This window comes from Strix aluco, chromosome 5 (genome assembly GCF_031877795.1).
Source record: "Strix aluco isolate bStrAlu1 chromosome 5, bStrAlu1.hap1, whole genome shotgun sequence".
Taxonomy (NCBI): Eukaryota; Metazoa; Chordata; class Aves; order Strigiformes; family Strigidae; genus Strix; species Strix aluco.
The window spans coordinates 19,098,840-19,111,122 of NC_133935.1; the positions used below are offsets into that span (position 1 = coordinate 19,098,840).

At 44.4% G+C, this 12,283-nt stretch overlaps 1 pseudogene; it reads right to left on the bottom strand.

Annotated features, from left to right (window-relative positions):
* Positions 1-401: 401 nt before the first annotated feature.
* LOC141924031 (poly(A) polymerase gamma-like) lies at positions 402-11,878 on the bottom strand (annotated as a pseudogene).
* Positions 11,879-12,283: the final 405 nt, after the last annotated feature.

Consider the following 12,283-nt stretch of genomic DNA (forward strand, 5'->3'; position numbering starts at 1 on the left):
TGCAAGCTTTGGGGCTGGGGGAAAGGCTTGTGCAACGTTTGGGACTTGTACAAACATGTGAGCAGAGGCACGTGCAAAGTTTGGAGCTTGTGCAAATGCTTGTGCAAAGTTTGGAGCCTGTGCAAAGGCCTGTGCAATGCTCAGGCTTGTACAAAAGCACGTGCCACGTTTGGGGCTCGTGCAAATGCAGGTGCAACACCTGGGACTTGTGCAAACCCCCATTTGCACAATTGCAGAGCCCTGGTGCATGTGCAAGAGCCCTAGGACGTGGAGGGACAGAGCTGCACTGAGGGGCACTGGGATGAACTGGGAGGCACTGGGAGTTTGTTGGGTTATTAACAGCGTGTGTATTAACAGGGGGTCCCCGGGGGGGACAGTCGGGGAAGGGGGTCCCAGGACCCTTAGGGGACATTGAGGGGCACCCAGGTCATACACCTGTCATCCCCTCCCGGAGAGGTCCTACCCAGCACACTGGGGGATACTGGGAGATACTGGGGGGGGGAAATGGGGAAACTGGGGGACATCCAGGGACACTCTGGGGACCCCCAGACCACCGTCTATGTCACCATACAGGGATCGCGGGACACTGGGAGGGGCCACAGGGACAGTGGGGGACCCCCAGGCCACCCTCTATGTCCCCATAGAAGGGTCCCAGGACACTGGGGGACACTGGCGGGGAACACAGGCGGACACTGGGTGATCCCCAGGGACACTGAGGGACCCCTCCACCCCCTGTCCCCATAGAGGGGTCCTAGGACACTTGGGGACACTGGATGGCCTGGGGGGGGGACACATGGGCACACTGTGTGACCCCCAGGGACACTTTGGGGATCCCCAGGCCACACTTTGTGTCCCCATAGAGGGGTCCTGGGACACTGGGAGACCCCCAGGCCACCCCCTGTCTCCATAGAAGGGGTCCCGTGACACTGCTGAGGGGACATGGGAACAGTGAGGGACCCCCAGGCCACCCCCCATCCCCATAGAGGGATCCGAGGAACACATGGGGACCTCTAAGTCACATGGGGACACTGGTAGACCCCCAGGCCAACTCCTGTCCCCATAGAGGGGTCCCAGGACACTGGGAGACACTGGGGGACACACTGGGGGACCCCCAAGCAACCCCACAGCCCCATAGAGAGGTCCTGGGACACTTGGGAACACTGTGCAGGGGGGGACATGGGGACAGCGGAGAACCCCCAGGCCAACCCCTGTCCCCAGAGAAAGGTCCCAGAACACTGGGGGGTGACATGGGGACAGTGGGGGACCCCCAGGCCACCCCCTGTCCCCAGCATCAGGTCACCGGGCAGACTGGGGGCACTGTGCCACCACCTGGGGTCCTGATGGCAAAAAGCACTATGCTGACAGGATCGTTTCACTTCTGAGTTGTGCTTAGGTATCAACTCAGATAATGTGGTTTCATATAGCAAGAATTATACTTTTTAACCAGTTAACAAGCACAGGAAGGACTTTACCATGTTTGAACTCCTCTCCCATTACCACTGGCATTGATGCAGATCCCTTGTGCGTAGAACTCTGCTGTGGAGAGCCTGGGGCGAGGATCCCCATTACACGGTACCGGTCTGAGGGGTTCACCTGGGATGTTAAAACAACTGTGCTTAGCATCAACTTAGGTTAGAAAAATGTTTAAAGGCTTCTGAATTCAATGTTTACACACCCTAGGGTCCTATAGTGGTAAATGAAGATTGCTGTCTTTGGGTTGTGTCAGCAATACAGGATTTGGCCATTCCCTAGATAAGAAAAGCCAGTAACCATCCATCTTAAACTCTGCCATGTAATTCAGGGTAGGACTGAATGTTGCCAACATAAATCTTATATGAAGAACTACCTCTAGAAGTGCTACTTCTTTCTGCAAATTAAAATAAACAATAGCTCTTACCATTTTGAAAAAAAAAGAAGAACTTGTTGAGAGGCCCCTAACTTGACAGGGACTGTGGCACTTAGGACTTCAGAAAGGCATTCCCTGGGACTTGATGGATGGACTCCCGACCCAAAAATTAGAACGACTTGTGCAGAACTGGCGGATGTTGCCGCACAAGGTCTCCAGGTCCTTGAGGAGGATGGCGAGGTCCGTCGCCTCCTGCCCGGCCTGGAGGACAACTCGCAGGTGGCACACCTCCACCCCCATGCAGTATACTTGGAAAGCCAAAGATGCTCATGGAAAAGAGCACAAAATTAATACAAGGTGGATTATTCCATCTTTCCAATTATAACCCACTTTCAGTTCTCAAAATGAACCGAGAATGCTTTTCTTTCTTCTTGCAGGTAAAACCCCATGGAGAACAATATCCTGAGCCACGACGGGGGATCCTTATGTAAATTTAAATTCTTGTATAGTATTGATGTTCATTGTCTTATTAATATTTTTAGGATGTATTGTCTATCATCGCAGAAACTGCTCTGGGTGACCGTTCTCCTCTCCCTCAGCTCCTGGGGAGGCTTTGGCTCTCCTAAGTGCTAACCGAGAATGGTGGGTCAGCCACTTGAGTACAGTCCATAATGGGACGAGATTCTGGACTGAGGATGCTGATCCCTGGCAACTCCATTTTCCTGGAAAAGGTATTTATTGCCTTAACTGGACAAAAGAGAGAGGAGTACGAGTCGGGGAGAGTGTTTGGGAATGGGCTTTATCCCCAGGCTTTGATTGTTATGACCCCTGTTGCAGACCCTATGACTGTTCTAAATACCAAGGGAAGTGAAACCGAACACATGTAAAACTCACAATAGTTGGGTAAAATGTTCATACCAAGAACCTACAGTGGAAGGTTGTAAAGCGGTAATGTGAGATCGGTTCTTTGATGTGCTGTTTGGAAATTGTCTGCATGCCAATAGTACAGATAAAACCCATATAGTGCAGGTGTTTCAGTGGGCCTGCCACCTGGAACCCCAATGAAGTGATTAGCGGTGCTCGAGAACCTATTTATAATTTGAATCGCATTATTCAATTACAAGCTGTCTTAGAAATTATCACCAATGAGACCGCTCGTGCCCTGGATCTATTAGCAGACCAGGCCACGCAAATGCGAACTGCAATGTTCCAACATCGTATGGTTCTCGATTACCTGTTAGCTGAAGAAGGGGGTGTTTGTGGTAAATTAAATGATTCAAACTGTTGTTTAAAAATTGATGACAATGGTCAGGTGGTCAAACAAGTAACTTCTGGGATTAGGAAACTAGCCCATGTCCCTGTTCAGACCTGGAAAGGTTGGGAATTCGATCCCTTCTCATGGCTTCCAGGTGCTCCGTGGGTTAAACATATCTTATTTTATGTTATGTGGCTTGGCTATGGTAGTGTTTTTACCTTGTTTGATTCCATGCTTCATACAACTGATTCAAAGCGTTGTATCGAACATGCAATTTGTCTCTACCGCTTCGCCCGATGGCATTAAACAGATTCGTGCCACATGTAAAAAGGCACCATCTATCATACAGGTTGTATAAATGCATGTGTTCTTTACAATGGCCACCACTCCAGTCACAGGGTGGTATAACAACCCACTACCTTATTGGGGATAAGCATAGCAGTGAACTACCCATGAAGATGAAATGAAAGTACCCAGGTCTAAATTACACGTGCACTCTGGGCTGGGAGCGTGGAAATAGATTTTCCTGCTCCGTAGGCAGGCCCAAGCTCCAGCAAGCCAGACCACCATCTTCAGCTCCACAACTGACAACATAGCCTTTTGATACTTAATTCTGTGACGGTTACTCTGGTAGCTCTTGTTATGCTTTCGCTTGTGATATGTATGTGTTGGTCTTGTAAGTGTCCATGTAACTCGTTTCATAGTCGTACTTGTTTTTGTGGACAACCACCTTCTCCCCGCAATCCCCAAGGGCTGGGAGCATGTCTTTAGGCCCAGCCTGGGACACATTTTAGTTAAACACGTTAGGTTAAAATACTGTTAATTGATACTGTTATTGTTACCTTTGTTATATGTTAGGTTAGACTATTGTTAATTGATACTGTTACTTTTATTATATGTTTGTTTAGAGTATTGTTAACCATTGTTAGTATTAATGTTGTTTTATTTGTTGCATGGTTTGGTCTTATTACTGGTTTTGCCATGTACTATTCTCTGCTTTATTCAATTAATTCAACATGTTGTAACAAATATGCAATTTATGGCCACCTCATCACTTGACAATGTTAAAATATATCCATGTGGTGTACCAGCCAAAACCTTCAATTGTGAGAATTGTATGGACAGATTTTTTCCCTGTTTTCTTTTGCTATATGATTTTGTCATGTTAATGTTTCTTCTCTTTGCTATATATTGTTTCATATTTTATATAATTGATTACAACTTCATTGGATGAATTCATATTCTATACAATTGATTATTATGTCATTGGATGAATTATAAAATGCTCTTTTCTGGCCTTTTCTAAACAGCTCTCCTTTCCTAAAGCCACCATGGGTCCTAAAGCAATCTTTGAGCCACGGGGTGGTGTGAGAGACTGAAATGTCCTATGACTGCCTCAAAGCTTGCTTGTGTCTGTGCAAACCTCCAAGAGAAGCTGCTGCGGCCTGTGATTGGTCTGGGGGATGTTGCCCAGAGAAGCGGGAGTGTATTGAAGGATGCACCCCCCCACTTCTTTGCGGTTGCATTGTCCGGACTCTTTAGACAAGCCTCAAAGGGGCAGACGTGTGCTGAGTTGCCCCATCCTGTAGCCGTTTGTGGCCCTATTGTGTAGGCCAGACCCCATACATGCATGGCTAATGAACTGACAAGAGGCAAAGGTTCCTGCCCTGAAGCCAGATGCAACAAAACCTGTTGGACCAGAGAAAAAAAAACTAAAGGTGAGCAGATATGTTAATCAGCAGGATGAACTTAAAAAGGCAGCAGAAAATTTTCTCAGTGTGCATCTACCATTGAAGCTTGATTCGTGTGCACCCACCACCGAAGAACTGAAGACTGAGGACCAACGGGACGTCGCTGGATCCATGGTGGTGACTATTCTTGCAGCCCTATCCCGCATCCTTGCTTTATTTCTGCCTTTTCCTTCCATTCTGTCCTATCGCTACCCCTCTTCACTTCTTTAATAATAAAAAACCTGTTTTGGGTATATGGCATTTGACCTCGTTTGTGTCTTAATCTCGCTCTTGGGATCGTATCAAAACCTCCCCCGACATTGGATCAGGACACTTGTTCACAAGAGCAGAAGCCAAAGTTTTGGAATAGAGTGGACATGTTCTTGCTACCAGCATTGTCCAGGAAACCCCACCAAGAAATCCCAGCAGGTTGCAGTAAATGCCATGTCCTAGAGCAGATACACTGGAGTTAGCCTGCAGTCTTTCCATACCCAAGGATATTCCTTCAAATTTGCAGCACCAACTTCCCAATCTATAGAATACTCAGTACACTTCAGCCTCAAAGTCAGTTGTTATTGCAGTGCAATGAGGCCAAAATTGTTGGTCCTTAACAATTATGAGAGAAAGAACCATTACCACACCACTTCCCAAAATACTGCTACTCTGAAATTTGCCTACACTGCTACAGCTACTGCTTCACTCCAACCTCCCTTAAGAAAAAAATTCTGCCATTCTTCTAGCACTTGCTCTAGCCACATGCACAAACAATACTTTCTTATTCCTTACAGATCAAGCTTTTATACTTAACTTGGCTTTTTTATCATCTGTAGTCAGGTTCCTGAAAAGCAGTAAAGCACCTTGTCTTGTAGGCACTCCCCTCTTCTCCCCACTCTACCCCACAGACAGACCTTGAATCTAAACTAAAAAAACAGGTTTTTGTTTGAAAACTGTCATTTAAACGGCTATCCAAAGATGAAGTACTTCTAATGGTCTTGAGGTGCCTCTGAAAAGCTTAAAGATTATGAACAATCATCTTACGTTTTGCCCACAGTTTAACTGCACAGAGCGTGAGCTGGAAGTTCTCTTCATTTGTCACCAGATGTAACATTTCATCGGTAACTCTAAGAAAAAAGTTGAAGTACAGAAGTTCCTAGTAACAGGTACAGGTCTGTTTTATGCTATGCTGGATCAATAGCTTACAATTTGTCGTTCAAATCTATGAAAACAAGTGTGGATTACTTGCTTTGTAGTACGTTAAAAATTACAGATTACACACAACATTCAGTATCCCTTCAGGTAACTGGTGCCCTCAACAGCTTTGTCACAGTTTATAGACTATTGCCAACCATTTTTAATATGGCCCTTTCTAGAGGATTCTGAAAGCCAGGTTTCTTTCGACAGCCAGGAACAATTCAACCAGTCCCTGCTCAACAATGAGCAAGTTAGGCTTCAGGTATTTTAAATATCTTTATTTTTTTTTTATGAACTACCACACATTCTTCTCTACCAAGTGCTCTGCCTATTCATCTGAAGCAGTCTCTGTGGCAAACTGGAACAGTGCACACACCCTGATCCAAGAAACATGAAATACAGGTCTATCTAAACACACAACTCCTTGAAACATCTAAATTTAAGCCCACTCGCCACCTCCTCAGATCTCAAGTACACAGGAGATCAGTTTATGCACCTTGTACAGAACCTGGAGTTGTCTAATGTGCATTCTATACCAATTTCAGTAACACTTTCTTTTTAAAGATGTGTAAATACGCTCACCATTTAAGCTCCGTATACATCTTGTATCCAGGCTTCTCAGATGCCAGTCATCTCTGAGACCAAGATTATCAGAAACAGTTTGCACAGACAGTCTTGTAAACACCAGATCCATCTTAAAGAGGAAAAAAAGTGTCAGCTGCACTGTTTGCAAACTGCACACTAGTGGGGGACAGTTAGTCAAGTCTAAAAAAGAGTGGTTAACATCTGTATTTAGAACTATGTGACTACAGATACATCTCCCAAGAGATTTATTTGCCAAAAAACTTAAGAAAATTGCTAGAAGTTCCATATTTTATTTACAAAACCTTCATTATATCCCCCCCTCTTTTTAAGCTACGGAAAGGAAGTGGTTTTTAGGTTGAAAAAGATTCCTCTAAACTTAGAACTTCCATTAAAAGGGAACTTAAAATTGATCATAGAATTATGACGTAAGTTCAACCACCTCAGCTGTACTTCAGCAAAGGAGAGAGCATTTTCTCTATGCAGTAAGCCCTCTTGATCCTGAAGCATCTGGTTCATAGCACAGTCTGAGGCAAGAAAGTTATTCTGTGAATGTCTGCACCAGACAAAGCCCACAAGAAGGTCACAAAATAAGTGTCTTCATGCAAGTGACACCAAGCAATAACTTGCTTAGGTACTACAGCACGCAGGTCTCCATTCACTGTATAAGAGGCAGTCAAGATACAAGGATTTCTGCAGCTGACAAACCCAGGCAGGAGTCACATGAGTACTTCTACTTGTCATTTTCCAGATTGCTTGTCTCATGACCACTTCATTTTTGATTTGCAACAAAGCATTTAGTCTGCTGATGTGATTCACACAGTGACTACACCATACCCATCCCTCTGTAGAAAGCCAGCTTGTCAGAGCTGGGAGGAGTTAGCAAGAACACTGCCTCTACTCCCACTCTGCACAGTCCTTGTGAGGTAAGTGCTGCTCAAGCACACTACCCTGCTCTACAGCACAGGTTTAGAAAGAGGCGGCCCTGACGTTCCCAGGCCTGCCAGGCTTCCTGGGGGCTCATTTTCCTATCAGCTCCCATTTTACTGCAGCGTCTTCTCCTGGGATAGGCTGTGGTCAGGCTGTTTAATTACAGTTTCCTAAGTACACTCTAAGGTACCAATAACCTTGTAAAATAGCATGGTCACAGGTCCCTGGAGAAGTTATCCTATTCCAAAGGAAGAAAAAAATATTTCTCACTTAAAGAAAAAAAGCAAAACGCTTACCTCAACGCCATCAAACCCAAACTTGACAACTGGTACATAACCATCTTCAACTGCCTGTAAAGGAGCGGATGACTCTGTAAGAAAATATTTTTTGTTACTTTCATGTTCTTCCTAAACTGTGATAAACTGCAGAATTTACACTGCTGAACTACTTAGTATACAGACTGAGTTGCTTCCGAACCAAAAAAATTGTTAGTAAGCTGCAAGCAGTATGGCACTACTATGGTACTAATACTGGCTTTAAAAAGTTACTTAGCCAAGAGATTGAGAGGCTGATCCTGTGTTGTAATGAACCAACAGTGCACAATGAGCCATCAGTGTCAGTGCTTGTAAGGCACTTACCTTGGCAGTGAGGAAGAAAAGGAAGAGATTTCTGTAGCTCTCCTTCTACTGGTTAACATCCAGAGAAATCTAAAAAGTTCTGTCCACATCGGACAGTGCGCACTAGCCTTCCTTATTTTGATTTTCTACAATGCCTGAGGGGCTGTCAGATACCTTATGGGACAGTTTTCAGTGTTGTAGACCTCCTGTTAGAACTGTGCCACAGCCCACTGAGAGTCTGTTCTCAGGTGACAGTCATTCCAGCAAAGGCTCATTCGCTGTGCACATGAAGTCTTTCAAAATGTCTGCACGAGGAAGACCAGGCTAAGAGAAACACTTCTCAGGAGTTCAGTTTCACACACAAGGTGTGCAATACATCACCCGAGGGTGATTTTACAAAGCAGTTTTATACGTTCACAGCGCAGCCCCTATTAACTCTATGTAAAGCTGACAGCGTGCGTCCCTTCCGCAACGTCTCAGGCTGAGTGGGCAGAGAGGAACATGACCAGGGGAGAATGAACTAGAGGTTCTAAAGTACATCCAGAGGGACAGCACGGCAAAGGCGCTGACAGAGCCTTTCCACATCACCTTCAACTGCCTTAGTTTCCAGGCTGCCCCTTCCTTTCCTGCATGCCATTACCTTATTTCCAAGCCCCTCACTAGACCTAAGATTAAAGCAAGGCTCCTAGGGACAACCTTGCTTTCTGATACAGCTGACTCATTCTCAAACCACGGGCAGGGGAGAAGTGTACCACAAAGATTCAGATGTGATGTACAGTCACTGGGAAAGGAACCAAAAGCTTGACTTCTTATGCTGCAGGAAACAGTATTTTAGAAGGTGCTCAGAAACAATTGCTTTTTAAATTTTGGCTTGTAAGACATCCACTACCAATATGAGTCTTACCATGAATATTCTTTTTGTAGAAGTTGCACAACTATCAAGGAGAGAGCTCAATCGCTCTTAGGGTTTTTTATTTTCTCCTGACGTTTTGGTTTTTCAAAGAATGACTGAAAAGATCTTTCTACATGTCTAGGAGCAACAGAAACAGCATCTCTGTCAGCACCTGCAAAGAGACTCCATTTCTTCTGTTATTGTTGGAAGTCACTTTCAAACATCAGAACTATCACCAGACAATGAAAGTTCTACCTTTAGTGTGTACTCCGAGCCAGTAAGATGCAAATGTAAATATTTTGCCACCAACATTTGCTACTGCTGAAGGGGGAAGATTCTGTGGGTAGAAGAGTTTACTTTAGAAGATAAGATACACATTGATCTATGTGCAAGTTCAGGCAGCAGAGTTTTTCAGAAAGACTACAACACCCTCCATAAACAATGTCTTCTCACTCCCTACTGAGTCGTTAGTCTAATAGACTGCTACAGTTTTTCTGAAGTGAGTGCTTGCAACTCAAAAAAAAAAAAAAAGTAACTTAGCAGTCCTTTCATTAATTTACAGAAATTAAGACCCATTATTAATCTTCCCCACAGCAGACACATGTAAATTAACACAATCTAAGAGCTATACAAAGGGCAAGTCTAGTGTAACCATTTCAAACTAGATTGGGTGCTGTAGGCTGTTTGGGGCACCATTAGTGCCATTGACCATCTAACTCACCTTTGTTAACTGCAGCAAGTCAACTGATAGAGCCACTTCACCCATTTATTCAGTGCCCCAAAGACTTCAAGATCTTGGTCTGAAGTATCTTTTATACCTTATTTCAATGGCAGTTACTACAGCTCTACTCAAGAAGAAAAGTTAACGGTTGAACTTCAACATAAATCCTAGTAGTATGGCCTCTGAAAGAAATAAAAAGGCTTCAGCTGTTTTGATTAGAACATATAAAAAATCGTTCCCTTGCTCTCACCAAGTTCTGAAATCCATTCGTTGACTAAGTGATTCAGATTACCAAGAACAACCAGCCTGTAAAGAAAACTCATAAGTTTGCCCTAAAAACCCAAGAGGTTAACAAATTTGACAGTCTTCTTATACCTGTGATTCAGTTCTTCCCCGTCTTTCAATATCCCAGATTTGATATTTCAATATCCCAGATATCCCCCTTCAGTTTACAGGTTTCCAAATCAATGTCTGTTCTTTTACCCAGCATTAATATAAATGAGAAAAAAATTGTCCTGCTTATGATTTTTAGATAACTTGATCTAAGTTATAAGTCACAACTACTTTTTCAAAAATATCTGTGGATGTAAGAAAAGATCTAAGTTGCTGCCATCTTAATACAACTTATTTGCATTGCTCTGGACAGTTAGAACTGGTCACCAGGAAATGAAAAGGTTTGAAATCCACCAAGGGTGACACTACATACAGCAGAAGTTTTGGACACATTTCAGTTTCGTATCAGTTTTCATTTAAGGATATTCCCATCAGCTTCCTGCTAACATTAAATAAGACCATTTAACACTGGCTTCTTTGAGTTAAATGTATTTGCTGTGCTTCCGATTCTGAAAGGGCATTGTAGCTGATTGTAGAGGAAGGACATACAACCAAGTGGTCTGTTAAAGAGTTGATGCAGTAAATTCAGCATCGCCTTGTTTTTGTTTATGGAAGAGTATGAATGAAAATATCAACCAATCTGCAGCTAATTTTGCTAGGAGAGCCTCATGCACTTAGCACAGTGTTCAATTTGTAGAGTTCAGAGGCTTAGCTGTACATACATCTGTTCGGTCTAAATCCAAGAGACGTCTCTCAGCATATAAAGCGGCACAAGTTAAGCTCCGTATGCAGAGGGTGCTCAAACCTGGCTTAGGCTGGGCGGGACACCAGGCACCTGGGTTTGGAGCCCCTGGAACTCCAGTTACAGCAAGGCATAATTTGTGCCTCCAACCCTCCGTTTGCCCTCCATGTTTAGGCTTATTTGCCATCAGAAGCAGCACAGGACTGACATGACAGGACAACATTAAATTAAAGGCAGCATTCATATTTTCTTTACACCACAGAACCCTTGCTTTAGAAAGGCAAAAATGGAGAAGAAACCCTACTTTACATTACCAGCTGAAACCAGGAGAGAAAAGAGCGGGACAGGAGGGAAGCACTGTACTTAACGGATCAAGGGTCTCTACAGAAACACCAGTAGCAAAAGGGGGAGAGACGCATTAAGAGGTCTGTACAACTCATCACACTGGTCAGAGTCCACACGCAGACCCTAAGGCTAAAGGGATTAATGATGCCATTATTCAAACTGGCTCTTTTTCTACTTCACAGACAGACAGCCTCAAATATTACATGGGTTAGTCACAGTATCATAGAATGGTTTGGGCTGGAATCGACCTTAAAGACCATCCAGTCCCATCTCCCTACCATGGGCAGGGACACCTTCCACTAGCCCAGGTTGCCCAAAGTCCTGTCCAGCCTGGCCTTGAAGGGTCCACAGCTTCTCTGGGCAACTTGTGCCAGGGCCTCACCACCCTCACAGGGAAGAATTTCATCCTTACATCTAACCTAAATCTGCCCTCTTCCAGTTTAAACCATTACCCCTCATCCTATCACTACACCCCCCCATAAAGAGTCACTCACAGGAGCCCCTCCCCTGCTACACACAGACCCAATACAGCTGTGAAGGGTTTTAAAATCCATACAAGCTGTTGATTCTTGGTTTGTTGATCAAAGATCTGCTGGCATAAGAAACATTCCAAAGCAATCTCTTGCTTCAGCTTAGATGAAGAATTATGCTTCAACCATACAAATGAACTAAGGGGAAGTGCAATATAACCCATTTTCTGTGCAAACCTTAGCAAAGCCCAACTCTGACCCCATCTGCACATTTTTACAGTGGAACCATCCTGACTCTTCCACCCAAAGCAAATGACTACAGAAATTAATGCAGCAGGATGCAGAAACGCTGGGATTGACCCAGGCATCATGAAAACAAGGAGCTTGGAACAGAATTCACCGAGGAGACAGGAACTGCTAGACGGCAGCTAGACTGCTACTGAAAAAGCATTATTCAAGACAAAATGTGCAGAAGCCCAAAGGTCAAGGTCAACAACGAGTACGAACTAGCACTACACACTCAGTAACCAGCTCTTCCCTGAACGACTCCAGGGCAGTGACAAACAAGCACAGAATCAAATGCAGCCTGACCTACAAACTAAAGATTGCTCATCAGTGTCACCCCACGG